The sequence below is a fragment of the Talpa occidentalis genome, unplaced genomic scaffold (genome assembly GCF_014898055.3).
Source record: "Talpa occidentalis isolate TD23 unplaced genomic scaffold, MPIMG_talOcc4v2.1 talOcc4.10, whole genome shotgun sequence".
In the NCBI taxonomy this organism is placed as follows: domain Eukaryota; kingdom Metazoa; phylum Chordata; class Mammalia; order Eulipotyphla; family Talpidae; genus Talpa; species Talpa occidentalis.
Window position 1 is genome coordinate 67,382,343 of NW_023600993.1, and position 18,930 is coordinate 67,401,272.

Genomic DNA, 18,930 nt, shown 5'->3' on the forward strand with positions numbered 1-18,930 from the left:
AAATGACGGCCCATGAAGCAGAGGCTTGGTCCTCAGCAGCAGGGGACAGCAGTCTAGAGAGTCACTTGTATCACCTTCCGATTAGAAGTGCCTCTGAAATATTCTCAGTATCTGGGCTTGGCTTTGATCACTTCTGCCATTAGCATATTGAATGCATAATTTGCCCAGAGCTAAGCACATGGCATTTTTACAAATGATGTTCATAGTTATCTCTTGGGATTCCCATCTGAACTTCAGTGATATCTAGACAATCTGATGACAGTGTAACTTCATTCTACCTCCAAAGGCCCAGTTGTCACATCAGATATAAGGGCAAGGGTTTCCTTCAACAATGTATTATTTATTAAATGTTTACCTTGAAAGAAATGGAACCTAAAATCATCTGAGAGAGACAAAATCATCAGGACAATGACATAGGTCTAGGGTGGGCACAAAGTTTACACAGTATTCAGATTACTTAGACTTCCAGTCCTTTGGGGGCAATTAAACACTTTTCTGTGCTTTGGGAGTTGTTTTCAGACTATCTCAGCATCCCAACTTCATGTCTATATGTAGAAAGGAGTGAGCTGGAAGACAGAAAATTGTTTTAATTTTTAATTCTGAACCTTTTGCTTACTGGGATGAAAACTTGGGCTATTCCACTAGAGTAGCAATTTTTCAAGTGCAGCCCTGACCCAGCAGTACCCCCTCACCTTAGAAACCTGCTGAATTAGAAGAACAGAGGTTGGGGACCAGCCACATGTGCTCACCAGCCCTTGAGGAGACTCTGATGATGCTCACGTCTGAAGTGGAAGGCGTGGCCCTTCTGAATCTTCATTTCCTCATCTGGCCCACTTCCCAGAGTTATGAGCCAGTATCAGGAAAAAATGGTTTGACATAAATGCTCTGAAATGTCTTTTTTTTAAAGATTTATTTATTTATTTATGCATGGAAGAATCAGGGTGTATGGGGAGAGTTGTGGGGGGTGAGAGGATTCACCAGTGACAGAGTGGGGAACAGAACAGGCAGATCTGCTGAAATACACTGCTGAGAGGAGCAGTGGGAGAGACATGAGAGGTCTGCTGTACCATATGTGGGTTAGCTCCCTGCCTGGGGATTGAACTCAGCGTGATAATGCTGAGAGGGAGGATTTATGCTCTGAAATTTCTAGACCAGCATTGATCAGCACTTGAAATGTGATTGGTCCAAACAAGACATGCTATATGTGTGACATGTGCAATTGGATTGCAAAGACTCAGCATGAACAAGAGAACATAAAATATTTCTTTAACATGCTTTATATTGTTACATTTTGAAATGATACTTTGGATACAGAAGTAAAATAGAGTAGATTATAAAATAAATTTCACCTTTTTCCTTTTTTTAAGTGGTTTTGGAAAAATGTAGATTATATTTGTGACTCAGATTGCATTTCTATAGCATTAGATACCTGTGGGTGTCACTAGGCTTGCAGCAGGCTAGTGATATGCTGGCTTTGCATCCTCAGTGCTGTTAACTACTAGACCCATGTGACTCTTTGTATTTAAATTAGTTAAAGTTAAGAAGTTTAAATTTAATTTCTCAATCACACTGTATTTCAAATGTTTAGCAACTGATGTGGCCATTATACTGGACAGTGAACATACAGACCATTCCATTGTAATAGAATGTGCAGCACTAGAGGACTTTTATGTCCCAGGGCTCCAGTATGGCATGGACAGAGTTTCAGCCATTGTTGCATGCTTCCCAAACTCCACTCTTTCTGGTTTTATTCAGGACTTCATTTTAAATGTGCCCTGTTGCTCCAGTTGGCTCTCTTTCTAGATCAGTGATTATTTTAGGTGGGTGTGAGAAGTACAGGGACAGCTTCTGGGAAAGCTATGACTATTGTCCTGTGGGGACATAATACTTAGAGGGGCTGCAGCCACTTTGTGATTATGAGGTAAAAAGCATGTCCAATATGATAGCCAATATGTTGAAGATGGTAGGGTAGGAAGAGAGAAATAACTAAGGTGCTTGATAACAGTGAGGCCTGATGAGGCAGCCAACCCACTCCCAATGAACATTTTATGCGAGGTGATCCAGAGTCTCATTTCAGCATTTTCAGATATGTTTTCCGTTACTTGAAACCCAAGTCATTGTAACCCATTTTCTTTGGAAAAGTTACTGACCTTTCAAGCCTTGCTTTTCTCATCTCTAAGTGATGAACACAGGAGTTCTTACTTGACTGAATAAGAAAATGTGATGCTAATGCTAGCAAACACATCACATTTACCATGTGCCAGACCTCATTCAAACAGCCAACTCATGTAACATACATTAATGCTTAGCATAGGATCCTGACATCATATGTTCTCAATGCATCATTGCAGTCATTGTTACAGGAATCAGCCTATTTATTCAGGCACTCTGTCCCTAGACATTTTACTCACAGTGGGAAGAAGTAGTCCTTTTGTTTTCCATCCACCAATCTAGGAGGAAAATAACACACGTACTTGAAAAATGTTTTTGAATCCTATATCAGTTTTGAAAATTCATTTTCTCTCAAAATTAAATAACATGGCAATCAATACATAGAAACCACCTTCCTGGTATTCCAGTTATCATGCATGTAACTATAAATAGATTCATAAAGAAAGTGCTTGCAAATGGATCTGGGAGCTAGAAAAGTTCATTTTAAGAGTGATTCTAAACTACTGGAGTTTAGGAATGGAGTTTTGCTTTCTTGGACACCACACTCTACCAGTCACTGTCTTGTGTACAGAGTGAGTCCCTCCACAAGTAATCTGTATCTCAATACTCTGTCAAGAACCCAAATTAAATGGGTTGAAGATTTACCCAACTTGAAATTTAACTAGTTAGCCTACCATAATCTCATGCAAAATGTCAAAAGACAGATACTCCTGTGTCCTAGAGAAGGACTTTAATACCCAGGACAAAGCAAGGGTGTGATCTTCCTGTTGACATAGTTCCCCTCCCCCAGGCCCCTGTCCTGCATGAATAGGTGGCAGGAGGCAGGGGCAGGTGCATGCTGAGCACACCATGGACTTATTTACATCAGCTTCTAGCCCAGACTTAAAAAGTTTAATAAATCTAATCTTATAAGTGGTGACAGGAGATTTTTGTCCCAGAAGGAGATATTATATTCTCTATCCTGATCAGGAAATAATCTTCCCTCCGCCCCAAGAAGGCATTATTTGTCTCCTAAAGCTAGGGTTGTACAAAGAGACTTGGAAATACAGTCCAGGCCAGTGCCTCAGTGCACACAATGTGCAGAAACGGGAGTGGCTGTAGAGAATTGCCTTCCAATTCTCATCGCAGGGGGCCAAAAGGGAGCCCCAAGCTCTCACCAATACCATTCTCGTGTTCACCCTGTTTGTATCTCAGTGGAACCTCTGGCTGTTTTTCCATTTGACTCCTAACTGCCTCTACCCTAAGCTTTACCTTTAGGTGGTCTATCATTTTCTAAATAAATTATTGGCAGTGGCCCCCATCCAGCTTCCAGGGAAGTGAATACAGTTGGTCCACTTTGGGTCCTGTATCCCAGCCTGGATCCATTAGCCATAATCAAGGGCAGGGACAGCTGACACCAACACTTTGCCCAACCTCTGTGGATGGGCAGGAAGGGACAGATTCTCTTAGAGTATGGACAGGGAGACAGTTTTGTTGACGACTCCCCCATCAAACATTATCATCATCATTAGTAGCAGGAGTCTCTTTAGAAATATTATAAATCATTTATATTAAAAGAGTCATCAAATATGACTCAAATAACTGCAGTAGAAAACAGTCATCATAATAAAGTCATTTAATTGTGTGGTCTGCTTTTCTGAATATTCCAAAAATTGGATTGTGCCTTCCTGCTGAGTGTGCTCAGAGCAATGCTTGACAGCTCCCTTCATTACTAATTGCTTGCTGGGTTTATGCTCTTTGGAAGGTGCCAGAACCATTTTTATTGTCACTGAAATGTGATGCTGATGTAAACCTCACACAGGAAAATAGAAAAGCAATTGCAAAGCCAACCTAGGGGAGAAGGTGGTCCAATGGCAAGGGATTAACAGGGGCAGGCAGTGCTCCTTGGTAGAGTATTGTGCATTCTGAAATAATAAGTGAGGCCTGCCAGGAAATCCATACCCAGAGGCTGTCCTAACAAGGCCACTAGCTGCCCTGTCCTGCTGAATGTATGTGGGGAAACAAATGGGCAAGCTGGGACCTCTTCCTGCCTTGCTTCTCTTCATCAGTGGAAGCCCCCCATGTTTCCACCAGCCTCTCAGAAACCTAGAGGCTCCAAGCTCATGGACATCCACGTTGACGCTGAGTTTTTATCCGACGCAGTGCTTCATGGATCTCTTTGCATTTGAATTATTGTTTCTCAATGGAAGGAAAGAGCTATATGAAGAGAGAAGCCCAATTAAAATCTGGTCAAGATAATTGCACACTAGTTTTGAGTTTGGAAAATGTGGAAAAGCAACAATTAACAGAAAGTTTGGGGAATGGGGAGTGAGGTAAATTTCCTCTTCCTGCTGGAAGTATTTGTACCTGTCTTGTTCCCTGTCTCTATGACTGCATAGGTCTCCCCTCTTCCCACCACTTACCCACTTCCCAGTCTAACTTTCTAGTTAAACTCAGGTATCATCACTGAGCCTTGCCCTCCTCCAAACACATATAGACACTGACCTTTGATCTGGTCTTGCTCCAGACCCTGGCTTACTCCCCTGCCTTGTGGCCTGGGCCTTATGTCTTCACTGCTCAGATGACAACTTTCATCCCTGTATCCTGATTGTCTTGGGAGTTTTTTCATTTATTTAATCACTCACTCACTCCTTCACTCATCTAGATTTGTGTAGGCTCAGATATTGGACTGAGCATTTTGAGAGACACAAGGATGAATAAAGAGCCTGTTTCCTCTCTTGAGAGCTTGCTCACAATCCACTATGGGAGGAGGTGGGCAGATAAACACAGACTTCCAGCACCTGAAAGCCAGATTGGAGGCTGGATCGGGACTCAGGAAGCATGAGGAGGGAGTTCCTATAGCTTGGGGGCCCTGGGCCACTTTCATAATGGGAGATTATGTGAAGACTTCCTTAGACTTCTCTAGATCAGAGAGAGTACCGAGATGGAGCCAGAAGCACCGGTGGTGCAGGCCATCTAAGGACCACAAGACTAGAGCAGAGGGCTCCCTACTCATGTCTGTTCCAGTCCTGATGGCATCCTCATGGCTTTGTCTCTGAGGAGAGAACATCTCACAGCTGTTTTTCCATTTGACTCCTAACTGCCTCCACCCCAAGCTTTACCTTTAGGTGGTCTATCATTTTCTAAATAAATTATTGGCAGTGGTCCCCATCCAGCTTCCAGGGAAGTGAATACAATTGGTCCACTTTGGGTCCTGTATCCCAGCCTGGATCCATTAGCCATAGTCAGGGGCAGGGACAGTTGACACCAACACTTTGCCCACCCTCTATGGATGTCATAGAGGTCATCATAGATTCTGGGTGGTGGCTGCTCTGGAGGATCTTGGATCGTTGGCATTGTCTGAGGAGGTTAATAAGGCTAGGCAAGTGTGCATCGGGCCATCCTCAATCCTCAAAGTAAAGCTCTTCTCTGCCAGCTCTCCAGAAGTTGGGTGAAGGTCATCTTCAAAGGCGGCATCTGGAACAGCCCTGGGAGATGTTTTCATAGCATTAGAAGCAATTACACCAGCAAGCTCCAACTGGTCTGTTTTACTAAGACTATTCATGCTGAAAGTCAATATTTGTTGAGTGATGACTTGACCCTAGTCCTGCCGAGCTATCACTTTCCTCCAAAGTGCTTCTCGGTATTGCCCGGGGCACATGGTTTTACAAAGACTCACCACTGACTTGAGAGCTGGGGGTGGGAAGGGGAGACAACCTCTGGGATTGACATTTTACATACTCTCTAGATGATTCAGTTACTGGGAAGGGTGAGGGGCACCCTAAACCCCCCAAACCTGCCTGTTCTAAATAGGTTCCGCTGTCTGCCACATCAAGAAAAAACATACCCCAGTATGTAAGACTTTTAATGGAAAGGAACCTTAATACAATTAGTGTGCAATAAAGAGAAGAGGAGGAAAAGAATAGATAAAATAGTTTTCACATGAATCTTCCAAAGTAACTCATCCCTTCATTGGTAAATACCCAGCCAAAAAAGGTTGGCCCAACGCAGGGCCACTGGGGCCCAAAAGCTTGCCACAGTCTAAGCCACATTCTGGTGGGGACCCATGGAAAGGGGGAGAAAGTAGAAGGTACCAGACAAGTGTGGAAGGAAAAGAGTACAAAGATGCAGCCAGGAACCAAAATCAAGATAAAGTGTGCTACTGTCAGCTTCCCCTTGGGTCTCTCACCCATGTCTGTTCTAAATATTTCTTAACCATGTCTCCCAAGGCCCTGGTACAAGTCCAAGGCCAAGAAGTAAGTGCAGCTTCTTCACATGTCTCTCTGCTCCATGTGCCTCCTCCAGGTCTCTTTCTGGCTCTCAATTCTTCTTTCTTCCTTCTCCAGCTTCTCCTCCTCTGTGCTCAGCTTCATCCTTCCCTGGGTGGGGCAGAGAACCTGCAACCTCCCCTTTCCATGCGGACCACCCTGTTACAATTCTAATGAACACCAAAATGGTATGAGTCTTACTCTGGAAAATGGGGAAAAAGTAAGTTCTAGAGCAAGTTAGGGATAATTAGGCAGCTTCAAGGACAGTGCAGGCAGGGACTTTGGGAGCGTTAGAGGCTTCTTAGATAAGGGAAACAAAAGGAGTAAGAGAAGCTCCAGAGATAAGGGCAACAAATTCTAAATGGGGCTAATCAAGCACCCCAGGACAGTGACAGCAGATGTTTCTGGACAAGAGCAATAAAAAGGGGGATTCTCTGATAAGGGCTATGAAGCAGGAAGATTCCAAGCATAGTAGCAGACTGAGAGAGACCACCGAGAACTAACCAATCACAGAGAGACTGGTGGAGCTTCAGCATAATTAGGGAAAGAAGGTGTATATTCCCTGAGGCAGACTCCACTTTGTCTCCCTTGCTCCTCCCTGGCCTAGTTCCACCAGCCTGGGAGTCCCACTTCATTTCTGTAGCTTTTCTCCTTAATAAACTTTCTCTTTCTCTAAACAAATTTGCCTCTTTTTGCTTTCTTATCTGAGCATCAGCAAAATTCCTGCTGTGGCTTCTTGAACCTGGGACTCAGCACCGCCACTGCAGCCCGGGATCCATTCCTGGCTGGGAGATTAGACCTGAAAACCTGAAATTATGACATCAAAAGGATTTTTTAAAGGAGACATGAATTGCTGCAGTGAATCCATGGAGGCCATGGGGAGGGTTTATGTGATGTTTCTCTGAGATTTTCTGATTAAAGTGTTGATTCCTGGCCCTCGGCTCCATGAATCAGGATCCCTGCAGCTGGGGCTCCAGAGAGTGTCTACATTGTAAGCATTTCAGTTACTTGCAAATGAGGAAGCAGTGATTTTGGAGTAGAGAATCTAGAAGGAATTTTCAATCTTTGTAGTGTCACAAATCCTTATTTTTTTATTAAAATAAAAATTATTATTTTAAATCTAAGTTCAATGATTTGGACGAGGTATTTTTATAGCCAATAACAAACAGAAGTGATGTGAGGAGCTGGAGGTCAGTAAACTTTGAGGTGGGGTCCAAGGGCTTCTCAGATGAGCAAGGTGTAAGGTCACTCCCAGAGAAATGGGTCCTCTGTTTGGGAGGACAGTGCTAGTTGTCATCATCTAAAGGAGTGTAGACCAGCGATTTTCAATGGGTGACCCCTGAACAGCAGCATTAGTACTAGTGGGGCTTTGCTAGAAATGCAAAATCTGACTTCCATCCCACTCATTCTGAATCATAAACTTGGGGGTACAGGAATCAATCTTTCCATGAACCCCATAATGTGTTCTGATAAAGGCCAAGTTTGACAGTCTGTGTTCTTGACTTTGGGGGGCAGCTGTCATCTGTCTGGTAAGCATCTCCAATGTCCTTGGGGGTGTTGCTATCAACTGAAGTCATCACAGCTAAAAAGGTTACTAAAGGAGTTTTATTTTCAGAGTCAGAAATTCAGACTAGCCTGGGGAGAGACACCAGGGCATTCTGCTCAGCTGTGGCCACTCTCCTGTTCCAGCTTGTTATTCTATAACAAAGCAATCCTTTTAACAGAGTATCTGTGATAGCCTTAGGTAAAGATAAGTGGTGGGGAGTGCATTGTATACATTTAGGGGATCCTTATCTCACTAGTCACATAAAATCTCCATGTGAGAAATGAAGGAGTGGGTCATAAAAGCTTAATGGATGTCTTATGTGGAAGGGTGAGTCTGGTCAAACATCTATTGTTTATTCTTCTGGTGGTGGCAAGATTTGCCTGATGTCTGGAGTGATGCTGTGCTAGGTGTTCAGACAGCCTAGAGTCACAGCCAAATGGCTCAGTTAGAGCTGTCTCTGGCCTCTGCAGATTTCTCCTGTGCTCAAGACTGCTGCTTTTCTGCTTATTGACTTCACCACATCTCTCACAGTTGCTTCATGGGCTGGAGGATGGAAGATGGAAATCTCCTCTCCAGCACTGCAGAGACCCTCTTTCTCCATGCCTCACCATCTTTGGAGAAATCAAACAATTTTCTTTGTCTTTTTGTTACTTAAAATCCTAGGAACATTGTAAGTTGATGCTTCCATAAAAATAACTGGGATTTTTGCTTTTAAAAATCAGTGTATAGAAATATGGTAACTTAACCTTGGAGAGACCCAGATAACAAGCAAGGATGGAAGCTCAAATTAGCACTATTGGGACAGAAGACAGCACCTAACACTGGAGACGACATCCAGACAAGATCACTGAGCACGTCTGTGGCACCACTGTCCAGAATGTATGACCTGAATCAGTTCTTCAGGAGATGACAGGGAAACCTAACCTGAAAGATCTTCTATGAAAATGACTGAATATATTTTCTACAACTTTAAGGTCAAGAATACCTTGAGAATTGGGCCTCCCCTGGTGGCACAGCAGTTGAGTGCTGGGCTGCAAAGTTGCCCGCAGCCTCTGCAGTGCCGGTTCAATCCCTGGCCACCAGAGAGGGTCCCACAAGGTGCGCAGATCTCTCCTGCCGCACCCACTGCTCCCCTCAGCAGTGTATTTCATCAGTCTGCCTGTTCTGTTCACTGCTCTGGCTCTGGTGAATTCTCCCATGCTCCCGTGCTTCTGACTGTACCTGCTTGTATAAATAAATAAATAAATCTTTAAAAAAAAAAAAAAAAGAATACTTTGAGAAGCTCAGGGACTGTTCCAGTGCTAGGAGACTCAAAAGAACTGACAGTGAATGCCTGTGTTATTCTGGACTGATGCTGGGAAGGAGGAAAGACTATCACAGGCATCACTGAGACAACAGACAACATCACACATGGCCTGTTATTTGATAATAGCATTGTTCATTGCTGAATCACCTGGTTTTGATTTTTTTACTGTGCTTATGTAACAGAATGTCCTTTTCTGAAGAAAACCCAGTTAAAATATTTGGGGAGTAAGTATACAAGGTGTCTATAAATCACTCTCAAATGGTTTAGACAAAGATAAAGCATCTGAGAGAATGATAATAGACACATGTAATCAAATGGTGAATCCAAGGAAAAAGTATGTGAGTGTTCTTTGAAATTTTCTTTGGACACTGAATTTTTTTAAAGATTTATTTATTTGTGCATACAAGAATTGGGATACAGGCCAGAGATGTGGGGGGTTTGAGAGGATTCATCAAAGACAGAGTTGGGAGCAGAACAGGCAGATTGAAATACACTGCTGAGGGGAGCAGTGGGTAAGTTAGGAGAGGTCTGTTGCACCATGTGGGTAGCTCCTTGGCTGGGGATCAAACTCATGCTGCAGTGGCTGCGGATAGCCTCATAGGTTGTGTCTTAACCGCTTGTGCCACCAAGGAGGCCCTGGACACTGAATTTTTAAAAATATGCATAAATGTGTAGAAAGAATATTCAAGTTACTGTCATGGTTTTGATGGATGGTTCTTCTTGTTCTTAAAAATCTGTTTTCCCCCAAATATTTCATAATAAGCATAACTATACTTGAAATCAGAACAGAATGAAAGAAATGAGAGAAATGATTCTTTTCACACATACTCCAACTGTTATTTTCTTTTCTTTCTGCTGGCTAAAAAGGATCATGCTGCTCTTTTCTTTTCTTCCAAGGCTACTTCCCTAAAGCATTTGGGACATTGTAGCTTCGAGCCAGAGGCACTTAAAAAAAACAAAAAATAGCACTGAAACCATATTCCTAAGTAGATGGAAAAGGGAATTTATTGTAACTCATTCAACTGTTGTTAACACTGATGTTCTTTTTGCCCCCCTTATTCTTGGAAGCCTTAATTTTTCTAGACCGTGGTTGTGTCTATTCTACTTACATAATTAGTGTGTTTCAAGTTGTTTTACCATCCAAAGGAGCCTCCTTCTTCTGTCCCTCTGTATGCTCCTCCGTCCTGTCACAGGGAAGGTCGCCAGGTCTTTGGGGAGGCACTAAATTACCTTCCTTTTCCTTTTCCTTATCCTGTCTTGTTAAGCATCTCAGCAGTATTATGGAGATAATGATCTTTTCTGGTAATTTTAACATTGTTACCATGTGAAGATTTAGACAATACTTGGCAGATGAGAACACTGCAGATAACAGCTGTTATTTTAAGGATCTTCCTCCCCTTCAAACCCGGTTACTAAGATAACACACACAGATCTCAAGCTGTCTCACTTCAATGGGCTCACTTTTGGAACACATAAACAGTACAACGCACACGTTTCTGGATTAACTTGAAACCTGAGGGGTGAAATCAGAAGCTTAGATCTCTGCCATGGTGGTGAAGGCACTTGGGTTTCCTTCCAGACAGTGGGTGGTGAGCAGGGAGGACTTGTGCCTCCAAAGCTGGCTGCTGAGCTGGATGGAACGCCCTGTCCTGTGTGGAAGGGCTGGGGGATGCTTGCAGGCTACAACTGACCTCTTTTATGTATATTTCTTTGTTTCTTGACATATGTTTATTCCTACTTTAAGTGGTTAGAAATGACACAATTTTACAGACATACCCGTGCGTGGAAATTTTCCAGAACTCCACCACCATGCTCAAGAGAAAGCTACACATAGCGACAGTAGCAAAGCACACTATTTCATAAGCGGATCACATCACAAAGGGAGATTATTTTTTATCATAAAAGAGCTGGTATGGAATCTCCCTGGTGGCACAATGGGTTGAGCGCCGTGCTGTGAAGCTGCTGTGAAGCTGTCCGCAGCATCTGCAGCACCGGTTCCATCCCAGCCAGCCAGCGAGGGTCCCATGTGGCGGGGCAGACCTCTCCTTTTCATTAGTGTATATCTGTTGTCGGCCTGTTCTGCTCCCTGCTCTGTCTCTGGTGAATCCTCTCACCCTCCATGCCTCTGGCCTGTACCCTAACTCTTGTATAAAAATAAATAAATCTTTTTTTTTAAAAAAAAGAGCTGGTATGCAAAGCCATGCTTAGCCCATAGGACATCCGTTCAATGAATACCTGCTGAATAAATTATAAATAATCAAATACCTAGCCAACTCCTAGGAGCTCTTTTTATTTTTTTAACTTAATATGTAACTTTTATTATATACAAATTATCATATGAATATGGGTTCCACTGATTTATTTGAATATTTTTTGGTAACATTTTCATGGTATTTTAATTTTTATAGCTTTATAAAATGTTTGTATGTCTTGTCAGGCAAATGATCACTTACTGTTCTTCATTTTCAATCAGCTTCATATTTTATCAGCTATTTTTACACTTTCATCATCTGGATTATTTTTTTTTTTTAGGATGGCATGTGTTGTGTTTATTTTATTTTATATATTATTTACATCATTTTTCATTCGTGTACAATGTATGCATTTTCATTAATTCAAAAGGGCACCTGCACCCCTATGTTTATAGCAGCACTATTTACAATAGCTAAGCTTTGGAAACAATCCAAATGCCCAAAAATAGATGACTGGATCAAGAAGATGTGGTACATATACACCATGGAATATTACTCAGCAATCAAAAAAGATAAACTCATGCAGTTTGCAGCAACATGGATGGAGCTGGAAGGGACATGCTTAGCGAAATAACCCAGAATGAAAGAAAAATACCAGGATGGACTCACTCATAGCAGAAATTTAGAAAACCTAAACAAGGGACCAGGGAAAAGACTAATCATGATAAAATCAAAATCAACAAGCAACTACAAACCAGAGATACATTCCGGTGCAGGGGTCGGGGGATAGGAGGGATTACGGTCAAAATAAGCGGGTGGGAATTGTATGGGGACTATTACCAAGGAGTTCATTTTAGCCCTCATCTTCTTGTGCCAAGCTGAGAATTGAGGACAACCTGCGCAGTCAAGAGCTCCCTGTGGCTTTCTGGGCAGGTGGGTGTGGTCACAGAGCAGCTGTCTGGCCCCCAGCTAAGAACTGGTCTGCAAAGGCACTTCTCTGGAATTTCTGAGTCAGAATCTGCCTTTTGACAGGACCTGCAGGGGTGTGAGGTTGGTTCAGGAAAGGCGGTAGGAGGGCCTGCAGACTGCTACCTGGAGTGGTCAGGAGGAGGAGGCACTGATTCCTGACAGAGGAGGAAGAGAAGGCTGGTCAAACAAGAGGCAGGTATGTCTCCCAAAGACATTTAGAACATGCTATCCACTTTACATGTCTGTGAAAGATGTTATCTGAGGAACAGCCACAGGGCAAATCTTTTCTGGAAGAGGGAGGAGGAATGTACACTAACTGCAGCCCAAATCTGAGCCAAACTCTATGGCAAGTATGTGTGTACATGTGTGTGAATGAGTGTGCATGTAAGTATGTATGTGTGTGTATGAGGGGAAATCTCCTTTCTTCTCGTTGCCCCAGGCCCTTGGCTATTAGCCCCCCTTACAAGTTCAGAAGATGAGGTGTGGGTGGGTAGAGTCTATAACATACACCTCAGGAAGGAAGAGTGAGCTTGTGGGGAAGTCCGTCTGCCTTCAAACCCATTCCCTCACTTCACTCTCCCTCGCTTCCTCCATTTTGCATAAAATGAAGACTCCTTTCCCTATCCAGTACTTCTTGATCTGTTTCTCTGGTTGGATTATGTACATGTGGGTGGGTGGTGGGGTCCAAGTTCCCCTGCTGTGTAATAAGTCCCCAGGTGTGGTCCCACATTTACTAGAAAACTTCACCTCATACCTGATGGTCTGTGGGTTCCTGGTAAAGGACCTAAGTGGCGGGTGCTCACCTGACTTCCCTGTGTGTTGCCCACTCGCGTTCATCCTCCTGCCTTGGTTTCTTCATTTGTAAAGAGACTTGCCAGCCAGCACCTGTTATCACTACCAAATAGTGTCAACATTACGTGTGGTGAGTATGGAAGGAGACGCATCCAATACTGTACCTGGAACAGAAGACACACCCAATGAGTACTTGTTTTCACTGCAGGACATTGACAGTGAAGTACGTGGGAGGGTGTGGTCCCTGTAGGAAGACAAGTGAGGGAGCAATTCTGCCTGAGGGAGAGGCCTGTACAACGTGTGGGAGAGGGACACTTGATGGGTGGTTTGGCAAGACTTCCTCTGAACAACCCTGGCATCAAAACACATCATGTTTACCCTTCAGCAGGGCACTTGTGTGCTGACCTGGACTGGACTGTGGTCTGAGGCCTCCGGGAGGTTGTCTCCCAATGTTTGATTGAGTTGGGTGAGACAGGGGGTCGGGGGTACTTTTAAGTCTAGTAATTTTTTTTTTCATTAGAAGAGAGATTTAATAGAATTAATGTGCAATAGAGAGAAAAGAAGAAAGGATAGTAATTTCCAAATGAAACACCCTAAGTTACCCATCCTCTAGTGGGTAAATGCCCAGTCAAACAGGGTTGGTCCAAAGCAGGGCCACTGAGGCCCAAACGCTTGCTACAAGTCAAGGCGCTTTTTGGTGGGGACCCATGGGGAAGGGCCAGAAGGGGCCAGGCAAGGCTGGAAAATAAACAAAAAAAATCAAAATATAAGTCAAAACAAAGGCTGCTGTTGTTAACCTCCCCTCATGTCTCTCACCCATGTCTCTGTCTCTTTCAAGTGTCTCCTTCCATGTCCCCAAGTCCCTGGTACAAGTCCAAGGCTAAGTAAGAAGCAAGTGCAGCTTCTTGTTCACATACCTCTCTGCTCCATGTTTTTTTATTTTTTTCAACTGCAGTCTTTCTTTTTTTTTTTATAATAAATTTTATTTTTATATTCCCCATACAATTTCAACCCCCCCCATTTTGACCCCAATCCCTCCCCTCCCTCCACCCACCCCCCAAAAGTGTCTCTGGTTCATAGATTTTTGTTGATTTTGATTTTTACTTTCTTATAGTTATTCATTTTCCTGGTCCCTTATTTAAGTTTTCTAGATTCCTGCTATGAGTGAGACCATCAGGTATTTTTCTTTTTCTTTCTGGCTTCTTTTGAAAAAGATGTATTCAGCTGAAACAAGCCCCTTTCTAAAAGCAAATGCAAAGTGCCAGGTGCCTTTTCACCTGTCACAAAGAAGTTCCTAATTGCCTCAAGGTTGGGTAGGGTGATCTTTTGCACATTTAAATAAACCCTGGTTTTGTTTTATTTTTTGGAAATCTGATAACCAAGACACCCAGATAATTTTGTCAAAATATACAGCCTATGCTTATGAATTTCTAGATTTAAAAAAAGATGCAGGCGATTTTTCAAGAGCTCTTTTTTTTTTTTAAGTCTTTTTTTTTTTAGATTTATTTATTTATTTATTTATTTACACAAGCACTAGGTACAGTCAGAAGTGTGGGAGGGTGAGAGAATTCACCAGAGCCAGAGCGGGGAGTAGAACAGGCAGACTGATGAAATATACTGCTGAGAGGAGCAGCGGGCGCGGGAGGAGAGGTCTGCTCACCATGTGGGACCCTTGTCGGCAGCCGGGGATCGAACCGGTGCTGCAGAGGCTGCAGACAGCTTCGCAGCCCAGTGCTCAACTGTTGCGCCACCGGGGAGGCCCTTCAAGAGCTTTTGAATGAAACTGCATCTTTTTAGTCCTATGTCTGTTTTACACTTGCCAAACAACAGCTCAAAAGGAGCATTTGTAGGCAGCTCCACAGACCAACCACACGGACTGCACTGGGCAGCATGCCGTAGAGTGTGGCTGGTGGGTGGCTCAGTCCCTCCACACAGGTTGCCGTTCTGTTCACATGAGGAAGTACCTGCTTTGTCTAAGGTGAAGTCTGGGTGAGTTTATTTGAGCCATTGCACTGACCGCCACTGACTGCCACTGTCTGGGAGTTAGCTGAGCCTGGAGCTCAGGTTCTGTGTTTGGATGTGAAGAAGACAGGTTGGGGGCAAGCCAGGTGCCAGGGTACTTCAGATCAGGGGTGACTTGCCTTTTTCACACACTGTGGTCAGTGACTGAGGCAGGTGTACAAAAGGCTGATCCCCTCCCCTCCGGTTGGGCCCATGCTGAGTGTCACGTCACTGCAGAGTATCCCAGGGGCTCAGGCCCATGCCATGTCCTCCTTAGGGACAGCTTCCTTGCTTCTCTTTCCTGACCTTCCTCTCCCTCCCTCACTGCCTTCTTAGTCTTAGGTAAACAAGAATTCCCATCCCAGACTCTGCTTCTATCTCTGGCCCCTTTGAAAGATTGGAGGCAACAGTGTTGTCCCTGGAGTGTGTGTGTGAGTCCAGAGCACCAAGGGCCAGGGGGGCATCGAGGAGCAAAGCACCTCCCAGATAGGAGATGCACATGGAATACAAGACCCTGTTACATTTCAGATAAACAAAAATACTACTTTAGTGTAAGTAAGCCCCCAATATTGCACAGAATGTTCTTAAACACTAAAAAAATTCCTTATTTATCTAAAAATTCTAATTTAGCTGGATATTCTTTATTTTTATTTTCTAAATCTGACAATCCCTCTGAGTCCCTTTTGGGTCTGGTTTTAATTGTGGGAGAATCTGAGAATACGTTTTCCACCTCCTAGCTCACCGTGAATAATCATCACGGAAGCAAAGGCAGCAGCAGTGGTGGAAATAGAAGCTGATGTCTATCTAGTGCGTCATTCATGCAGCGCTCTAAGGGTGTTACACATATGAACTCATTGACTCCCTTCCCCCCTGCCCAAGGTAGGTGCTATTCTGGCCCATATTTTACATATGAGAAAAGAGAGGCACGGGAATGGAGTGACTTGTCAGACTGCGCAGCTGGTAGGCAGTGGAGTGGGCTCCCAGCTCAGGAGTCATGCTTTTGACAACTGTACCAATTAGATGAATTAGCACGCTCTTAGAAAAACGCCAGCTAACACGAATTTTCCAGAAAAGCAGACCATTTCCTGACCAAGGCTTAAGCTTTTTGGAACAAATGGGCACAGGGAGGGCCCACAGATGACTCATGCGCTCTCTAGTGTGGCTCCTTTCCCCTCCTGGTGCTGCCCACACTCAAAGCCAGAGTTGACTAAATGGAAGCTGGGTGAAGATTGGATAAATTGGAGCAGAGCAGTCCCCTCTCATCCATGCTTCACTTTCTGTGGTTTCACTTATCCTCAGTTCACTGTGGTCCAAAAATATTACATAAAAAAGATATTTTGAATGAGAGAGAATATTCAGATAACATTATTACGGTATATTGTAATTTTTCTTTTTTTTTTTTTTTACAGATTTATTTATTTATGCAGACAAGAACTGGAGTACAGGCCAGAGGAACAGGGGTTGAGAGGATTCACCAGAGATAGAGTGGGGAGCAGAACAGGCAGACTGACTGAAATACACTGCTGAGGGGAGCAAAGGGTGAGACAGGAGAGGTCTGCTACGCCATGTGGGTAGCTCCCTGCCTGGCCGGGAATTGAACTTGTGCTGCAGAGGCTGCGGACAGCTTCACAGTGCTATGCTTAACTCCTTGAGCCACCAGGGAGGCTCTATTGTTGTAATTTTTTCAGTTTATCATTAATTATCACTATTAAGCTCTTCCTGTGCCTATTTTACAAATTAAACTTTTACATACGCACGTGTGTATAGGAAAAATCAGTATATACAGGGAACAACACTATGTATTCTCGGGTTCAGGCTTCCACTCCAATGTATTCCCTGTCGATAGGGGACATTGGTACTGATGACAAACATAGATTGCAAATTAACCAAAGCCTCCTTGAATCATACTAAGAGATTATACAGCTAGGAGAACCCAGTTGAATTACAACACTAACACGGGAGCCACTGTCACCAGTAGCAGTGAACCCTTGAAATGTGGTCAGTTCAAATCAAGATGTGCTGTAAGTGTAAAGTAAAGCCTGGTTTCAAAGACATAGCACAAAGCTTATGCATTGTGCTATTAATAGTCTTCATGTTGACTACATATTGAAGAGATAATAATTTGAATTTATTGGGTAAAATAATATATATCTTAAAAATCAGCCATGCCTATATCTATCTACAAGAAAATTTAAAAGTATGTTTGTATCTATTGAGGGGAGATGAAGACAGAAGAAAAGAAATCACCCTCTGGCCTCAAAGAAAATGACTCTATAATTGGAACCTGCCTACCTGTGGGGTAGTTTCTTGACCTAAGTCTAGGGTTTTCTATCTGCTTGTCATTCCTCCAAATAAGAAACATGGAGTCAGGAGGAAAATTGCATCTGTGAGCTGGCCTGGGAGTGCACAGGCATCCCGCTGCTCAGCCTTAGAAGGTAAGAACGCAGGTGCCTTAGGACACAATGCTGGCCAATCAAGGCATTTCTGGATGGAGCCCTGTCCTCTGCAACCAAGCCTAAGTAATTACATTGATCTCTGACCCTAAAATCACAAAGAAAGGTATCTCAACTTTTTTCTGATACTTACTTTTATAGACACAGCTGACCTGGAGGCTATTAATTAAACTTAACTGAGCTCCAACACTGTCCAGGACCAAAAAACTGAGAATACAAAGGAGAGGAGTTACCCTAGAGGTAAGGAACCCACTGAAAGAAACTTAAAGCTCCAGTTACTTGCAGAAATGTCCCCTCAAACATTTCAAGTATGAATTTCCCTGTAATTAGCCAATGAACTTCTGCCAACATCATGTTTCTTTACCCCTCACTGATTTTCAGTCAATAAAAATGGACTTACTTGTTCTCAACCCTGATCCCCAAAAAACAGAGCCACTGCACCTCTGGCCCTGCTTCTGAAATTTTCTGCAGGGAGCATCATCGGGTTTGGCCCAGCATCTCAAAGAGCTGCCCACAGCCACTGCTTCTCCAGCATCATTTTCTAGTGTTGTTGAATCCGTCACTGCCTGGTGCAGCATCCGGCCCAGACTTCAGACTGCTGCTGTGTCACCTCATCTTCCATCAGTGACCTTTGTTTGGGACTTCTGGACACTACGCACACTATCTGGGATGAGACACCTGGCCACTCATGACCTTAGAAACTCTTTCCTTTCTCCCCAACCTCTTGTTTATTAAATAAACCTTGTGTTGTTGCACCCTGAGTCTGAGTGGTATTGCAATTGTGCATGCAGGTGAGAACCTATAGACAGTGATATGTTTCCCCCCCGCACACACACACTTTGGTCACTGTCCCTTAGTATTGTTTTAGAAGTGGGTAAGTACTCTTTTGCACTATTTAGTTTGGATTAGTACTTTAGTACTGTTTTGGTTGGATTACACTCTGCCCCCTTGCTTTGGGGCCAGAAATTCATTCCTGTATCAGTTTCTTCCACTTTTCTATCCCTAAATTCTTCTAAGTTTGCAGTGAGTAGACTCTGCAGTCCACAGCATTCCATCCTGCTCATCATGGTGATGTTCTCCATGGCAGAAATGGCCTTCCCCATTTGATAGATAATGTTCATTCGTCAAAACCTAATCAAGAGTCAGATGCCTCTGCTTCTGTCATGCTGTCCCAAATCCATCACCTCCCAGCAGACAATTTCCTTCCAGTGTTAATGTCCCTGTACCTGGCACACGCATATATTCATTGCAC

The 18,930-nt window shown here is 43.5% G+C and overlaps 1 long non-coding RNA gene across 1 annotated transcript; it reads right to left on the bottom strand.

Annotated features, from left to right (window-relative positions):
- Positions 1-3,789: 3,789 nt before the first annotated feature.
- On the bottom strand, positions 3,790-11,089 carry LOC119253433 (uncharacterized). The gene is made up of 3 exons (XR_005127080.2): positions 11,048-11,089; positions 5,435-5,639; positions 3,790-4,368 (listed from the first exon to the last, which is right to left on the bottom strand). It is a non-coding gene; the product is annotated as an uncharacterized LOC119253433 (long non-coding RNA).
- Positions 11,090-18,930: the final 7,841 nt, after the last annotated feature.